This window comes from Hyperoodon ampullatus (assembly GCF_949752795.1).
Source record: "Hyperoodon ampullatus genome assembly, chromosome: X".
In the NCBI taxonomy this organism is placed as follows: domain Eukaryota; kingdom Metazoa; phylum Chordata; class Mammalia; order Artiodactyla; family Ziphiidae; genus Hyperoodon; species Hyperoodon ampullatus.
The window spans coordinates 86,825,737-86,845,333 of NC_136913.1; positions in this window are offsets into that span (position 1 = coordinate 86,825,737).

The following is a 19,597-nucleotide window of genomic DNA, read 5'->3' on the forward strand; positions in this document are numbered from 1 at the left end:
TTTAACCTCTTGTTGCTGGGAGCTGAGATTTCTTGATTCACTGGGAATGATGGAAAAAAGTACTGGAGCAGCAAGGCATGAGTTGTATGTAGGTTAGTGCCAAAAAGGTTAAAGTTTCCCCTCTGAAACCAGCCAGTACAAAATGCACTCAGCCTCACAGTGTGATTAGGGGTCACATTTCAGCCACTCAGTCATGGAAATGAAGCTCCTTGAAATTCTGCATGCCTCCTTAAACAAACAGAGGCTTCAATCTTCATCCTGGGCTCTTGCCTGAGTCTATATTAGACAAGTATGGAAATCCATTTCAGAATTTTACTTCCACTGTCATGGGCTGAAGCATTAGCTCAAACTCTTGGCCCAGACAGACAACTAGATCTCTGCTTGAGCTCTGTATTCACTTGAAATAATTTAGTAGCAGGGGCTTTCATCTCCAGCAAGCATAGGTAAACCCTAGATTAGTGGTCCTTGTCATTCGTAAATGGACTGCACATCTCCTGCTGCTAGGCCTTCATTAACAAACTGAATAAACTGACGGGGAAATAAGCAAGCCTATTGCCATGCACACATGTACTCACAGCCTCCTCCACTTTCGTCTTTTGGCTCCTGGGATTCTCACTTCACCCTGGGTTCTTTGAACAGTTTTTTCCTTAGTGTCTTTTTATTCCAACAACATATTCACTTATTTCAGCTCTACTCTCTTCAACTCCTATTTCTTTTCTCCTAACTGTACGGTGTCATCAACTCCCACAGATTTCTTTTTGTTTCCTCTGTCTACAGTGACAATTCATGTTCAAAAACAGAGGTCTCCCATTCCCTACTTTTGCATTCCCCTCCCAACATGAACAACCCTAAATAACAACTTATGTCATCATAGATGAGGAGATCAGGGTATGAGTGATTCACAATGCCATATCCAGACTCAAAGGACTAGACAGATCCATTTCAAAAAGGACCATAAAGAAGGAATAGACATGGACAGGTGGGCTAGAAGGAGCCCTGAGTTTGGTTCTGGCTGGGTGACATTGACGATTTCATGATAGGGCCCTACGCTTTTGTGTTCCCATCTGCTAAAAAAAAAGTACAGACATAATAGAAATGCAAGCTACCTGTGCATTTCATGGAAAACTCACAAATCAGTTACACAAAAGAAAAATTTTACAAAAGGCATAAAGATCCCCATAAATCCCTCTCTGGAAAAGTAGAAAGAGTACTGAACATTGGAGGATGAGGCTGCCAAATTGTGCCCCATGAATCTGTCTTTCTTTGACTCTCTTCCCTTCTCAGTCCATTCTCTCTTCATGAAATATGTCATAGCTAAAATTTCAATCTACGTGCTGATAATTTCCAAATCTGGATCTCTGGGCCTGACCTCTCCACTGAGCTCTGCACTTATGTATCCAGTCACATACTTACTGGACATCTCATAGACACTTGGGTGTCTCACAGACATTTCATATTTAATTTATCATAGTCAGAAACATGGAGGTTAGCATCTCCCTCACTCCCACATCCATCTGTTCTACCTCTGCAATGTAAGCACATGTCCCTTCCTCTCCATCCCCATTGCCACCACTGTAGTATTGGACCTCATTATTTCTCACTTGTATTACTGCAACAGTCTCCTAACTGGCCATGAATGCTCACCTTTGTTCACGATCTTCCATGTACTTGTCACTGTGCTTTCCTCCACCTCTATTCCCCTCCTCTTTCCCACTGCCATCAAATACCTACCAGTGTCAGGAACTGAGTCAGACCTCTATATGCATATTCCCATTTCATTCTGGCAACAGGCCTTTTAGGTATATATTATCATTGTCACCATGTTACAGAGGAGAAAACTAAGGCTCAAAGAAAAGCATCAGTAATTTGTTTAAGAACAAACATTTAAAGTCAATTGCAGATCTACCAGACTCCAAAGTCCATGCCTTTCTCACTACACTGTACTATGTCCATTTTTCTATCACTACATCTATGTTTTTTCATTAAACTCATTTGGTCCTTCTCTCCCTACCAAACTGTGTTTTAGCACCATGTCATTCTGGTTCACTAATATATCTCTAGTACTAAGCACCATGCCTGGTATCTAGCAGGTATTCAATATATAACCACTGAATAACAAGTAATGACTGATCGAAATCCGCTAAGGAATGTTCTCCACCAGTTCACACATCTCAATTTTTCTCACCTCACATCCTCACTGGGGCACTACTTCACATATTGTGCCCATATGAAGCTTGGTTTGGAGCTATAACCTGGGAGAATGTGTCAGACTAATTCCATTGATTCTTTCCCCACTTCCCTTATTATGGCCCAAGATAATTTTCAACCTGCTGGGTTTTCATGCCTAGTAAAACCTTTTCTCAGTCCCAGCATAGCCAGGAATGCAGCTGAGATGGCAGGAATCCCAGCCACCAATAAGATTGGGGTGAGGCTGTGTGAAGGCTGATTTTCTTCTACCCTCTCCAGCTTAAGAGGGCACAACACTGTGCCCCTCAGAGCTAGGCAGAGAAAATCAGGCTAACCAAATATACATTTTTGACCCATAGAATTTGGCCAAGAGCTGCCCATTTTATTTAATGACGCAGCACATCTCTTGGCACTTGATCTCTAATAAGGACAGTACAGGCACTTGGCAGCACATGTTCTATCAAAAGGTTTTGACAACTAGAAAGCAAACAAAAGGACACTTTAAATGTAACATCACATCCACTCAGGCTGTCACTCAAGTGCCTACCAGTGATCTGACACCAAATCAATAGTATTATGGTTCATTGAAGTCAGATCAATGGCTTCACATAGTTTCAAGCAGCAGCAGCACAATAGCAAATTTCATGTCTCCTGTCTCTTATTATGGAGGAGGTAATCACTGTCTTCTCTCAGTGCCAAAGTCTCAGCGCACTGCTGTCTGAAGACTCTGGGACTCTAATAGAGATGACTGGGCACACCATGCCATTTTCTTCTTACCCACCTCCTCCAGCTATCTTGCCTCCTCTTGCTCCATTGTCCATGAAAAAAACCAGGAACTAGCTTGAAAAGGATTCCCCCATCCCCACACAAGAACCAGAGAGAGTCCATCTTAACAGACTCTCTGTGAGGAGCCACCACAAGAGTGTAAGTTCCCAGGAAAAAGACTACTTTTGAAGCTAGCTCTAGCTTGGAGGATTTAAAATGCCTCCTGGTCAACTTACTCTCTGTGTATTCAAGTTGACTTGACCTTGAATAACTGTGAGAGTCTTATCTTTTCAACTAGCAGAAGACTCTCCCGAATTGCCAGTTCCCGCTCTTTTCCACTTCTCCATGACCCTGAAAGCTAACTTTGGGGAGTGTCAATTTTCCAGAAGTTCCTACAGAGGAGTATAATCATTTGAGTAGCTTAATAGGGACTGTACAAATATAAATCCACAAAAAAATTAAATGAGGAGGGAGCACAATCTCCAAATGCTCCCAGTAAGAGGGAAACTTACTAGGAGCCTAGTAAGGTTAAAAGGCTCTAGTCACCGGGACAAGCAGCATTAGATTTGTGGGTCAGACAGGGGATACAGCGATTTCAGGGCTCAAATGAATTTCTCCCTCGTGCCAGAGCACCTATTGTACTCACCAACCTAGCCAAAGGCTTGCACATCAATGAGATGAGGATGAATTATTGAAAAGCTTCTGTATAAAATGCTGCCCTCTGCCATTTCCTACAAATCAAATTATTGAGAGAGATATTTGATTGTAAACATATTTAGAAAATGATTTCATTGTTGTTAAGTTGGTTTTGCTTGCTCCTCCACCCCTTAAATTTCATTTGCATTAAAGTGCTACAAAGTTAAAAAGGTCATACACACATACCCCCTCCCAACTGGGAACTTGCACAACAGCCACAGATGTAAATAAATTCAATCAGCAAAAAATGAAAACCTATTATAAGCAATAGAAAACCCTTTAAATCATGCCTAACATCCTTAAACAGAATTGCCTCCTCCTCACCCAGGCCACTAACACATAGTTATCCTGACAACAAAAGGCTTTTTTTTTTAGATGGAGGGACCCAAGCCGCAGACCTAATGGGGTTAACCAGGTTCCACTGTTAGTTCAAGAAAGATCTCAATTTCAATCACAGCACACTTTCAGGGCCTACTGTCTCGGGAGGTAGAAGTGGAGCCCCACCCTGCTGGATCTCTAGGAGGCTGCACCCACTGGCACAAAAGCCCACTCAGCCAAGGCTGAACAGATTCTGTTTCTTGCTGCCTTGGGCAGAACAGTAGTGGGAAAATAAAACATCAGATGACCCACAGGCCAAATAGCTTTTGTTGAGGGACTTGCCTAATGGCATTCAACTAGGATGCCATTGCCCAAGGGAGTCTCTAAGCAATGCCTTTTGCTCTAAGCACTTGAAAAACAAAGAAATGAATATTGTGGACTTCCCTGCTAAGACATATGGTAACAAAGAGAAGCATCTAGTGGCAAGAGTGAAGGATGCATTAATTCAATATTCATTCAATTTTTTCAACAACTCTGTATTGAGTTCCTGCTATATGCCCGGTATCAAATTTAAACCAGCATCATGAAGTTCCATCATCAAATTTCCAGAGCCCTCAGACTCAGTTTCCCCTTTGATCAATGACAGTAATGCAGGTGTGAGTCATTGAGGTATCATGGAATTTGATCTATTAGAAATGAGCGTCTAGATAATGTGAACTGGTAATTTATTCAACATATATTTATTGATTGCTCATGTTGTACAAAGAATTGAACTAAGCACAGTGACCAATGGGAATGGGGTGGGAGTAGGACACAAAGGAAAGGGAAGGCATGGTTTCTCCTCTCATTTTGGTTCAAATGACAGGGGGATATAGTCAGAGACAAAGTCCAGTATTAATTCTTTTGGCTCTGTTTTAGCTGTAACTGAACAAGACCACTTTGTGTTTTAAATTCATTTATTCATTCACTCACTCGACATTATTTGAACACCTGTGTACTCAGCACAATGCTAGGCAACCAAGGAATATAGAAAAAATGGCTTATAAATAACAGCAACCACTACTTAAAGGGCTACTATATACCAGGCCCTGTGATAAATTTCCAGGTTCTTTTGCATCACTCACAAAATCACTGCAACTCAAGTGATCTGGTGTGTAATAATGTATGGAGGTTGTTTTAGGTACAAGGAAGAATACCATCCAATAGCTAATAGTGCCATATCTGTAGCATAAGTGGATAAATAGCTCCCTGAGAAGTATGATCTTAGGAAAAATTATTATTTTACCAATGTTTATTATAATTGTGTTGTTATATTCATTGTAATGATAACAACATATAGGACCATTTATTAATGTGCCAAATGCTCTACCAGAGACTTTCCATGCATTATCTTTTTCATTCTGCACAACCAATTCATGAGGTATTATTATCCCTATTTTACAAAGAAGGAAACTGAGGCACAAGGGGTAAAAAAACTTGCCCAAGACTCTACAGTAAGAGGCAGAGTCACATTGGAACTCTCATCTGGCTGCATCCAGAGTTCTTTCCATTATCCTCACTTCAAGGTCCCTGACTTGTTTCCATTGTGTGGGGGAAAATGAGACACACCCAATAAACAGTTAAATGTAGAATTGTGGTCAAGTCATCTGACCACTGTTTCCTCATAAAAAATGGGGGTAATAATACCCAGCTTACCAAACTTGAAGGGTGATTGTGATAATCAAGTGAAACGTTTTGGAAACCTGTTTGTACAACATTTTGCAATTTATAAAGCAAACAAAAGAAGGAATGTATGCAGCAATCAGTGTAAGGTTCAGCTATTCCAATAGCTAGGTGCCTTGGTGGCCTACTCTATGTGTTTTTCTTTATAAACCCTTTAGTAGTAAGACCCCATACTCTAACCGAAAACAGGAGGCTTGGTACCTTAAACATCCGCTGTTCCCTCTGCCTGAAATGCTCTTTCCCTAGAGCATTCCATGCCTGCAATAGTAACTATGGAAACTCCTTAATTCACTATTTTATTTTTCATGGTACTTATCACTACCTGAAATTATCTCATTTATTCCTTTGTTTATTATCTGTCAATCTCCACCCACCGGAATATATTCCCCATGAGAGTAGCAACTTGCCTGTCTTTGTTCATTCCTGTAGCTTCAGTTCCTTGAACAGGGCCAGGAACATAGAAGATGCTCAATAAATATTGCATCATAAATGTAATAGCAATACATGGAAATGAAAAAAGAGGCATGAAAAGGTTTTATAAAATGAGTAGGTCTGAGCATAAGAACTAGAAATTCAACAGAGGGAGCAATTACTCTGAGCAAGAATAGACCAGTACAACATCAAATGGATATACACTTGAGTTCCTCCTTGGGAATGGGGAGCATTTGAATGTACGAAGGGAAGCCAGGAGGGCAGGATAGATGGCATCAGGAAAGGGTGAATATAGGAGTGAATATACCTTGTTCCAGCAACAGTGGTGGGCTCTGTCTGCTGAAGGTTGGTGGGATACAGAAGTTGGAAATGTATGTAGGTACGTTGTGGGCAGATTATGGAGATCCTTGAGTGGCAGGTTAAGAAACTTGGCATTTAAGGAGACTTTTCCTAGGAAGAGCAATGAAAATGATAATAATAATATTAATAATAATAAAGAAAATGAAATGGGGATTAGAAGGGGAACAGACTCCAGCTTTATTTTCTTCCTGGTTATTATCACAGGCATGTGAGACTCTAGGAAAAGAGCATTTTAGGCAAAGGGAAGAGTAAATGTTAAGGCCCAAGTCCCCTTTTCTTGGTTAGAATATGGTGTCTCACTATACACTATAAAGTGTTTAAGAGGAAAAATACACAGATAAAGCTGGCCAGGTATCAGTGAAATAGCTACTGTAAATCATAACACTTATACAGATGAACATATATAATGACAGCTACTTTTCTGTGGTAGACACAGAGGTTTCCCTACTAAATCCTTCTCCAAGGCCTTGCTAACCAGCTACAGGGAGTGGTCAAAGCAGGGTTATAAGGCCCGACCATTTTGGACTAACAGGGGACTCTGGGGCCCTCAGATGGGCAATGGTCTTTCTTTATTTCCCTGAAGTGTTGGCCAAAGTTTTGCTGCCTTGCTGTAATTTGACATCTAACTTGACTTCTTCCCCTGCCTGATTCTGTTCCCTCTCCCTTCCTTTTACAGGAGTTGATCTCTAATAAACATCTTGCACCCCAAACTCTGTCTCCAGTTGCTTTACACTATAACAGACTCCTTTACATACTTTCCTCAAAACTACCCTACAAGATAAGGATTTTTATCATCTTCACTGCATGAGAGAAGAAACTGAGGCTTAGAGAGGACAGGTAACTTAACCACATTTACACACTTAGGAAGAATCATGTCTAGAGAAAGCAATTCTTGGCAGGAAAATTGTTCCTCCATTTATCATTTCCTTCCCCAGCCTATCTTCATGCATTTGATTACCAAAATTCATGTTGCCATTGGCGAAGACTCCTAACCCAAAATTACCTCTGTAAGTTTCACAAGATCCAGAGAATTGTTACCACTGTTACTTTCTCAGAATTACAAGTCAAATACGTTCACCTTATGTAATTTTTCCATTTTGATTTAGGCTGGCTACATCCCTCAGCAAACCAAGTTCCTAGTACAATGATGAAATCCATCTTTAACACCCTTGAACTTTGTCATTTAACAAACCCTGGCCTGGAGGTACTGCTTGTGCAAATCCTCATAAGGCAACTAATTAACATTACCAGATACAGAACGTGGAACCCTCTATTAGCAGAAGCTGCAACTTAGCAACCACTGCCAAATAAGGAAGAGACATTGCAGGCCCTCCCGGTGGACAGTATTATTTTCTCTCAATCAAGAGTATCGTAATTAACTGTACAGGTGTCACCAGAAAATGTCTGGAAAGAGGCCTATAAATTCAAGTGATGTGAAAGGTGCCAGAAATAATAATAGAATCATCTTGGATATATATTTAGAAACACTAAGGATGTTCAAGGCTCGTGAGAAACAGCATATGTGTTAAAGTTTTAGGGATTGATAGTCCTACAGCAAGAACAATGTATGAAGCAAAGGAGGCTAGAGGAGCCCTAAAGTTGTTCTTGGTTTTAAATTACCTCCACCAGTGGGTTTGTTGTTGTAGTTGTTTATAAAAAGGAATTGAGTTTAGGTACAGCTAGTAGAAGCATTAACATGGTGTGGGAGGAGTAGTAATTCTTGGCATAGGTTTACCTCACTCTTACTATACTAGGGATGAGGGTCCATTTTTTTCAGTCAAAATGCATATATTTCACTTTTTTGCTACAAGAGGTCAATGGAACATAGGATTCCTTTAATAAAACTTTAAGAAAATTTTGCTGAAACACAGCTCTTCTAAGATGTGAAGAATATCAGGTCGTATGAAAGGAAAGCTAGAGGAAGAGGAACACAGCCTGAAATTCTCTTGCCTACAGCATCACAGAATAAGCTTCTGTTTCACATGGGACCATCCCCCAGGTGACTTCCACAGTTTCCCTAAGATGAATTAGACCACTTAATTAGTGTTCCAGTTACATCTTAAGCCTCTAAAATCTCAACAAAAGCATAACCAGTATTGTGCATATAAGATATACATTAAAATTAAAAGGGCAAACTTTAATAAATTAGTTGCAAATAGCCCCCAAATGAGTTCCTTTGGAATGGGAACCTAGTCTCATTCATAATTGCATCTACCATAGAGATTAATATAATGCCTGGCACATAGTAGGGACTTGACTGAGTTTCATAAAATTGAATTGAAAGGGAGTATAGACCAAGTTGAAAGGAACTAATGGAAACAATCCATTGTAAAGATATTTAACCAAGCAAGTTATATCCTGATTATACCTAGGGCACCAAGCTGTTCATCTCATGTGGCTCTCCTAATTTGAGAGCTAAGACTCCCATTTTTTCCTATTAATAGAAAGGGCAACTACTCTAAGCCTACTCTTCCTCCATCACAGGGATTCATATCAAAAGGTTCTTAATGCAAATTTTTCTAGAAAGCAGAAATTTGTTTTCCGTCAACAACTGACTCATTTTAAATGATCAAATTCTGTGTGTAGACCAGATTGGTTCAAGATGGCAGAGTAGAAGGACGTGCACTCACTCCCTCTTGTGAGAGCACCAGAATGACAACTAACTGCTGAACAATCATCGACAGGAAGACACTGGAACTCACCACAAAAGATACCCCACAACCAAAGACAAAGGAGAAGCTGCAATGAGATGGTAGAAGGGGTGCAATCACAATAAAATCAAATCCCATAACTGCTGGGTGGGTGACTCAGAAAATGGAGAACACTTATACTACAGAAGTCCACCCACTGGAGTGAAGGTTCTTAGCCCACATCAGGCTTCCCAACCTGAGGGTCTGGCAATGGGAGGAGTAATTCCCAGAGAATCAGACTTTGAAGGCTAGTGGGATCTGATTGCAGGACTTTGACAAGACTGAGAGAAACAGAGGCTCCACTCTTGGAGGGCACACACAAAGGGACTTTGACAAGACTGGGAGAAACAGAAACTCCACTCTTGAAGGGCATACACAAAGTACTGTGCACATCAGGACCCGGGGGAATGAGCAGTAACCCCATAGGAGGCTGAACTAGCCCTACCTGCTAGTGTTGGTGGGTCTCCGGGGAGTGGCTGTGGTTCAATGCAGGGACAAGGACACTGGCAGCAGACGTTCTGGGAAGCACTCCCTGACGTGAGCCCTCTCAGAGTCCACCATTAGCTCCACCAAAGAGCCTGTAGCCTCTGCTGCTGGGTTGCCTCAGGCCAAACAACCAACAGGGAGGGAACTCAGTAGATTAAAGTGTTACTGAGTTCTGCCCACCAGAGCAACACCCAGCTCTACCCACCACCAGTCCCTCCGATCAGGAAGCTTAAACAAGCCTCTTAGATAGCCTCATCCAAGAGAGGGCAGACAGCAGAAGCAAGAAGAACTACAATCCTGCAGCCTGTGGAATGAAAACAACATTCACAGAAAGATAGACAAAATGAAAGGGCAGAGGACTATGTACCAGATGAAGGAACAAGATAAAACCCCAGAAAAACAATTAAATGAAGTGGAGATAGGCAACGTTCCAGAAAAAGAATTCAGAAAAATGATAGTGAAGATGATCCAGGACCCCAGAAAAAGAATGGAGACAAAGATCGAGAAGATGCAAGAAATGTTTAACAAATACCTAGAAGAATTAGAGAAAACACACGTAGAAGACTTAAAGAACAAACAAACAGACATGAACAATACAATAACTGAAATGAAAAATACACTAGAAGGAAACAGTAGCAGAAGAAAGGATAAGTGACCTGGAAGACAGGATGGTGGAATTCACTGCTGCAGAACAGAATAAAGAAAAAAGAATGAAAAGAAATGAAGACAGCCTAAGAGACCTCTGGGACAACTTTAAATGCACCAACATTCACATTATAGGGGTCCCAGAAGGAGAAGAGAGAGAAAGGACTGGAGAAAATATTTGAAGAGATTATAGTTGAAAATTTCCCTAACAAGGGAAAGGAAATAGCCACCCAAGTCCAGGAAGCAAAGAGAGTCCCAGGCAGGATAAACCCAAGGAGAAACACGCTGAGACACATAGTAATCAAATTGACAAAAATCAAAGACAAAGAAAAATTATTAAAAACAACAAAGGAATAATGACAAATAATATACAAGGGAACTCCCATAAGGTTAACAGCTGATTTCTCAGCAGAAACTCTACAAGTCAGAAGGGAGTGGCACGATATATTTAAAGTTATGAAAGGGAAGAAACTACAACCAAGATTAATCTACCCGGCAAGGATCGCATTCAGATTTGATGGAGAAATGAAAAGCTTTACAGACAAGCAAAAGCTAAGAGAATTCAGCACCACCAAACCAGCTCTACAACAAATGCTAAAGGAACTTCTCTAAGTGGGAAACACAAGTGAAGAAAAGGACCTACAAAAACAAACCCAAAACAATTAAGAAAATGGTAATAGTAACATACATATTGATATTTATCTTAAATGTGAATGGATTAAATGCTCCAACCAAAAGATACAGGCTCGCTGAATGTATACAAAAACAAGACCCATATATATGCTGTCTACAAGAGACCCACTTCAGACCTAGGGACACATACAGACTGAAAGTGAGGGGATGGGAAAAGATATTCCATGCAAATGGAAATCAAAAAAAGCTGGAGTAGCAATATTCATGTCAGGTAAAATAGACATTAAAATATAGAATGTTACAAGAGACATGGAAAGTCACTACATAATGATCAAGGGATCTTTGCAAGAAGAAGATATAACAATTATAAATATATATGTACCCAACATAGGAGCACCTCAATATGTAAGGCAAATGTTAGCAGTTATAAAAGAGGAAATCGACAGTAACACAATAATAATAGGGACTTTAACACCTCACTTACACCAATGGACAGATCATCCAGACAGAAAATTAATAAAGGAGCACAAGCTTTAAATGACACAATAGACTAGATAGATTTAATTGATATTTATAGGACATTCCATCCAAAAACAGCAGATTACACCTTCTTCTCAACTGCACATGGAACATTCTCTAGTATAGGTCAGACCTTGGGCCACAAATCAGGCCTCAGTTAGTTTAAGAAAATTGAAATCATCAATCATATTTTCCGACCACAACATTATGAGATCAGAAATAAATTACAGGGAAAAAAACGTAAAAAACACAAACACATGGAGGCTAAACAATACATTGCTAAATAAACAAGAGATCACTGAAGAAATCAAAGAGGAAATCAAAAAATGCCTAGAGACAAATGACAACGAAAAAACAATGATCCAAAACCTATGGGATGCAGCAAAAGCTGTTCTAAAAGGGAAGTTTATAGCAATAAGATCCTACCTCAAGAAACAAGAAACATCTCAAATAAACAACCTAACCTTACATCTAAAACAATTAGAGAAAGAAGAACAAAAAATCCCCAAAGTGAGCAGAAGGAAAGAAATCATAAACATCAGGTCAGAAATAAATGAAAAAGAAATGAAGGAAACGATAGCAAAGATCAATAAAACTAAAAGCTGGTTCATTGAAGATAAACAAAACTGATAAACTTTTAGCCAGACTCATCAAGAAAAAGAGGGAAAGGACTCAAATCAATAAAATTAGAGATGAAAAAGGAGAAGTTAAAACAGACACTGCAGAAATACAAAGCATCAAAAGAGACTACTACAAGCAACTCTATGCCAATAAACTGGACAACCTGGAAGAAATGGACAAATTCTTAGAAAGGTATAATCTTCCAAGACTGAAACAGGAAGAAATAGAAAATATGAACAGACCAATCACAAGTAGTGAAATTGAAAGTGCGATTAAAAACCTCCCAACAAACAAAAGTCCAGGACCAGATGGCTTCACAGGTGAATTCTATCAAACATTTAGAGAAGAAATAACACCCATCCTTCTCAAACTCCTCCAAAAAGCTTCAGAGGAAGAAACACTTCCAAAGTCATTCTACAAGGCCACCATCACCCTGATACCGAAAACAGACCAATAGTCACAGAGAAAGAAAGCTACAGGCCAATATCACTGATGAACATAGATGCAAAAATCCTCAACAAAATACTAGCAAACAGAATCCAACAGCACATTAAAAGGATCATACACCATGATCAAGTGGGATTTATCCCAGGGATGCAAGGTTTCTTCAATATACACAAATCAACCAACGTGATACACTGTATTAACAAACTGAAGAATAAAAACCATATGATCATCTCAATAGATGCAGAAAAAGGTTTTGACAAAATTCAACACACATTTACGATAAAAACTCTCCAGAATGTGGGCATAGAGGGAACCTACCTCAAGGTAATAAAGGCCATATATGGCAAACCCACACCAAACATCATTCTCAATGGTGAAAAACTGAAAGCATTTCCTCTAAGATCAAGAACAAGACAAGGGTGTCTACTCTCACCACTCATATTCAGCATAGTTTTGGAAGTCCTAGCCACAGCAATCAGAGAAGAAAAAGAAATGAAAGGAACCTAAATGGGAAAAGAAGAAGTAAAGCTCTCACTGTTTGCAGATGACATGATACTATATGTAGATAATCCTAAAGATGTCACCAGGAAACTACTAGAGCTAATCAATGAATTTGGTAAAGTTGCAAGATACAAAAGTAATGCACAGAAATCCCTTGCATTCCTATACATTAACAATGAAAGATCAGAAAGAAAAATTAAGGAAACAATCACATTCACCATTGCAACAAAAAGAATAAAATACCTAGGAGTTAAACTACCTAAGGAGATAAAAGACCTGTACTCAGAAAACTTTAAGACACTGATGAAAGAAATCAAAGATGACACAAACAGATGGAGAGATATACAACGTTCTTGGATTGGAAGAATCAATATTGTGAAAACGACTATACTACGCAAAGCAATCTACAAATTCAATGCAAACCCTATCAAATTACCAATGGCAGTTTTTACAGAACTAGAATAAAAAATTTCACAATTTGTATGGAGACAAAAAAAAAAAACCCAATAGACAAAGCATCTTGAGGGAAAAAAAACAGAGCTGGAGGAACCAGGCTCCCTGGCTTCAGACTATACTACAAAGCTACAGTAATCAAGACAGTATGGTACTGGCACAAAAACAGAAATATAGACCAATGGAACAGGATAGAAAGCCCAGAGGTAAACCCATACACCTATGGTCAACTAATCTATGACAAAGGAGGTAAGGATATACAATGGAGAAAAAGACAGTCCCTTCGATAAGTGGTGCTGGGAAAACTGAAAAACTACATGTAAAAGAATGAAATTAGAACACTTCCTAACACCATACACAAAAATAAACTCAAAATGGATTAAAGACCTAAATGTAAGGCCAGACACTATAAAACTCTTAGAGGAAGCCATAGGCAGAACACTCTTTGACATAAATCACAACAAGATCTCTTTTGACCCACCTCCTAGAGTAATGGAAATAAAAACAAAATAAACAAATGGACCTAATGAAACTTGAAAGCTTTTGCAGAGCCAAGGAAACCATAAACAAAATGAAAAGACAACTCTCAGAATGGGAGAAAATATTTGCAAATGAATCAATGGACAAAGGACTAATCTCCAAAATATATAAACAGCTCATGCAGCTCAATATTAAAAAAACGAACAACCCAATCAAAAAATGGGCAGAAGACCTAAAAAGACATTTCTCCAAAGAAGACATACAGATGGCCAAGAGGCACATGAAAAGCTGCTCATCATCACTAATTGTTAGAGAAATGCAAATTAAAACTACAATGAGTTATCACCTCACACCAGTCAGAATGGCCATCATCAGAAAATCTTCAAACAACAAATGCTGGAGAGGGTGTGGAGAAAAGAGAACTCTCTTGCAATGTTGACAGGAATGTAAATTGATACAGCCACTATGGAGACCAGTATGGAGTTTCCCTCAAAAACTAAAAGTAGAATTACCATATGACCCAGCAATCCCTCTACTGGGCATATACTCAGAGAAAACCATAATTCAAAAAGACACACGCACCCCAATGTTCATTGCACCACTATTTACAATAGCCAGGTAATTCAAGCAACCTAAATGCCCATTGACAGACAAATGGATAAAGAAGATATGGTGCATATATACAATGGAATATTACTCAGCCATAAAAAGGAATGAAATTGGGTTATTTGTAGAGACATGAATGGACTGAGAGTGTGTCATAGAGAGTGAAGTAAATCAGAAAGAGAAAAACAAATATCGTATATTAACACATATTTGTGGAATCTAGAAAAATGGTACAGATGAACCGGTTTGCAGGGCAGAAATTGAGACACAGATGTAGAGAACAAACACATGGACACCAAGGGGGGAAAGCGGGGAGTGGTGGGGGTGGTGGGGGTGGGATGAATTGGGAGATTGAGATTGACATATATACACTAATATGTATAAAATAGATAACTAATAAGAACCTGCTGTATAAAAAAAATAAAATAAAATTTTTAAAAAATGATAAAAAAAATTCTGTGTGTAGTCACATGATCTAATACTGTTCAAGTAATTTTTCCTAACCCAGAAATGGCTTTAGAAATTTTTATCATATAGCAAACTGTTCTGCCAAACTCTTTTTTAAGAAAATGCAATTTATCAAAAATTGGTTACCAACAAATACCAGCAAGGTTGTCTCTCCAATCTTTCTTACTTTAATCTTGAGAACTCTGCTTTTACTGAAATGTTCACATGCCATAAATTTTACCTTGAAACATGTTTCATGATAACATAAATTTGCCCATCTGGATGCAATAGAAAGAAAAAAACCCAAAGAACAAAAGGAGTTATTTCCTAAAAGGTGGCCCAATGAGACAGTAAAACATTCTAATATAGAGGAGGGTTTGCATATAATCGGGTGCTACTGATACCACTAAATATGCATTTCCTTTCTGTTGCACTTGCATGAATAATGAAACTCAAACTGTCTACACCAATGAAAAAGCTAAGTTTTACTAATGCAGACTTTCTTAAAGTTTTTATTATTGTAAAATAATGCACATGACTTAAAAAGTTGATGTACCCAATGCCTTAAATTGAAAAGTAAGTTCCCTTCCCTTACCACGTTTCGGATCACTATCAACATACACTAGTCCCACTCTCAACGCTAACCATGGTTAACAATTTCCTAGGTGTACTTCCAGAAATATTCTATGCATATACAAGCATATGTGTAATAATTGAATTTTACACAAATAATATCGTACATATTGATTTAGAGCTTGCTTTTACAACTTAATATGTCTTGGATATCTTTCTCAATAAGAACATATATAGTATAGCATCTTTTTCCATAATTTAAATGTACCATAATTGACTTAACTGGTCCCCTATTTATGGATATTTGGTTGTTTCTATTTTTTGCTATTACACATGATCATCTTTGTACATATTTCTTAGGCACATGTAAGAATTGTTGGATGAAAGGTAACATACGGGAATATAAAATGGTACAATTTCTTTGGAAAATAGTTTGGTAGTTCCTCAAAATATTAATCATAGAGTTACCATATGACTTAGCCATTCCACTCCTAGTTATATACCCAAGAGAAATGAAAACATATTTTTATGCAAAACCTTGTACACAAGTGTTCACAGTAGCTTTATTCATAATAGCCACAAACTGGAAACAACTCAAATGTCTATCAACAGATGAATGGATAAACAAATATGATATACCCATACAATTAAATGTTATTCAGCCATATAAAGAATAAAGTACTGATTCATGCTAAAACATGGATGAACCTTGTAAGCATTACACTAAGTGAGAGCTCACAAAAGTTCACATCTTGTGTGATTTCATTTATACAAAATATCCACAATAAGCAAATTCATAGAGCCAAGAAAATAAATTAGTGGTTGCCTGTTGTTGGGGAGAGGGAGGGATGGGGAGTGACTGCTATGCTATTAATTTTCTTTTTAGAGTGATAAAAACGTTTTGGAATTAGATGGCGATGGCTACACAATCCTGTCAATATACTAAAAAACATTGAACTGTACACTTTAAATGGGTGAAGTTTATGGTATGTGAATTATACCTTGATAAAACAATTTTAAAAAGTAACATAAAGCCTTTCAAAGAAGGGTCAGTCTGGGACACATACACTCCACTGGAATATTTTTTTCTTGGGATATTTCCCACATACCCCAGGGGAAAAAAAAAACTGCCTTTATATAATTTCTCTCACCAGACAGTTAAAATGTTTTTCCTCATTTCTGAAAGGAAACAACTGTGTTTAAATTAGAAGAGAAAAAAATTAAATCAAAGATTAGCTTTCAGAGACAAACTTAAATGTCTTTTTTAATACAGTTTCTCTTTTTGTTTTTTCTAATTATAAAAGTAGCACATACACACTGTATGAAATTTGGAAAAGACATAAAAGCCTAAAAAGAAGAAAGTAAAGATTATCTGTCATCCCACCACCCAGAGATAATCATTGTTAACATTTAAGTGTATTTTCTTCTAGTCTTTTAATATAGTTTTGTTTACGAAATTGGGATCATACTTTGCATACACAGCTTCATATCTTATTTTCTTATTTTAATATTATTATACCATGAGCATTTTCTCATTTCAAAATCATGATTTTTAATGGCTGCACAATTTTCTATTCTATGCTTATACCATAATTTATTTAACCAGCTTCCAACTTTTGAATATTTAGTTGCTTCCAATTTTTGCTGCCACAGTTTTTGTAGTTAAATCTTTTTATAACATTTTCAATTATTTCCTTATGATAAATACCTAACAGTGAAAATGGTGGGTCATAAGATATGCACATATTAAATTTTTTGGTATGTATTCTCAAATTGCCCTTCAGAAAGGTCAGAGCAATTTATACCTCCATTAGCACTGTTTCTCCCTTAAGCTATCCAACACTGGCTCTGACAATTTGTTTTTAATTTTTAATTGTTGTCAATGTGTTAGGTATTAATAGAGCATATGAGTTCACTGTTCTTTATATTATGTCTATTGGCCATTTTTATTTCATTTCTTTCTGTCTTTGTATGCATGGGTGTGTTCATCTCATTTGTCTTTTTGTCTGTTGTGATGTTTGTATTTTTCTTATAAATCTATAAGAACTCTTTACATATGAATAACATCAAGTATTTGTCTATCACTTACACTTACCCATTAAAGGGCATTTCCGTACCTACAGTACTGTTGTACTTCTCTAGAGTCTTTATGTCTTCATCAGGGCAGTTTTCCAAAATCCAAAGAGGAAAAAGGAGAGAAATATTCCTTTTCCTTTCTTTCCCCCACAAACTAGAAGATATAAGGAACCCACAAATGATCTTAATAATAAATGGACCATGTTATTAGAGAAAATAATTCAGTCTCCCCTATGGATTCATTAATGGCCCCTATAAACACCTTTTCTCCCACGTCTCTCTGGGCATCTAATGCCTGTTCTAAATCAACAGCCCTAGAGGCTGAGGGCCTGCCCAAACTTTTCTTTGAACCAGCAAATCAAACTGCAGCTTTCTTCACAGTCCCAGACATCTTAACACTTGCTAGTACTTAAAGAGCAAAGTCTAGAGATTCTAATCACTAGGTCTAATTACAATGAAGGGAAAATTTTCACTGAAAAGTTAATAAAGAAAACAATTACTAAGCCAAATGGGATCCCATTCTCTTGACAGACTGATAATGTGGATTAGGCTGTGTTTCTAAAACCTGACTCCTGGATCACATCTACGAGCAAGGGGGGAAATCTCTCCTTCTTACTATCCAAGAAAAAAGGGTCCTTGGGAACTTTATAGAATATGTGCAGTCTGAACCATGTACAGGCCTGGGGTAAGGAAGGACTTGGATTACTGATAATTTGCTATCATTTGAGGGGCACCTGAAGGCCCTGAGGTTCAAATAATCATTTTGTGCCCACAGATTAATGCCTGAAATACCACCATGAGTTTAGATGAACCATCTAGTGCTGAGTTCAAAAGCACTAGTCAGAGACACCTCACTGGAAGTGAAGGGTATTTGGCTCCCTCCAAGTCAAAAGTATGAATGAGGCATGGTGGGGAGGAAGAGAGTAAGATATATAGAGTGCCTGAGGAAGCAAACATGTTTGGCCCATGAATCTGCTCAAGGCCATAACCGACAAGGGATAGCTGCAAATACACCCCATGTTGCTCTAACGGTGCAAATGAATAACAAACAATTCTTTTCTAGTAGACAAAAGTCTTGCCATTCCTAGTGCTCCCTTTGATCTAGATAAGACTCATCTTCACCCAAGGAAACAACAAAGTATCTACTATTGAAATGATCATGTGCCTTTTGTTGCTGTAATGTAACACATTGATTGATTTGCATATGTTGAACCATCTTAGTGACCCTGAGATGAATCCAACCTGATCATAGTGTGTGATCATTTTTATGTGTTGTTGGATTCAGTTTGCTAATATTTTGTTGAGGATTTTTGCATCTATAGTCATCAAAGATATTGGCCTGTAGTTTTCTTTTTTGGTCATGTCTCAAAGTTTCTAGATTTCTCTTATATCTTTATAACAGAACTTTTTCACATAATTCTGTCTATAGACTAGGGATAGTTCTAAATGCTTTACATGTATTAACTCATTTATATTTCAGAACCACACTATCAAGGTAGCTGCTATTATTATCTTAATTTTACAGATAAGGAAACCAAGGGGTAAAGAAGAGGCAGAACTGAGATTTGACCCAAATTTGGGAAACTCTAAAGTTTACATTTCAAACCATGTTTGGAAGCTTCTTGTCCATTGCCAAAAAGATAGCATTCATACCAAAAAGTCATTGTCACTATTCCATTTCAGCCTTCATGTTATATTTTCAGTGTTCTTTTAGGAGTTCTTTAAATGGGGGGAAGCTTTTTGAGAAGGTTATAATGAGTAAGAGCACAAGCTGTAAAATCAGACAGACTTGGAATCATGTCCAAACTCTGCCACACACTAGCATTGTGAATTTCAGCAAGTTACTCAACATTGCTGAGCATCAATTTCTTCATCTGTAACTGATTTGATAATCATAATCTCTACTTCCTAGGGCTCTTGTGAAGATTACATGGGTTAAT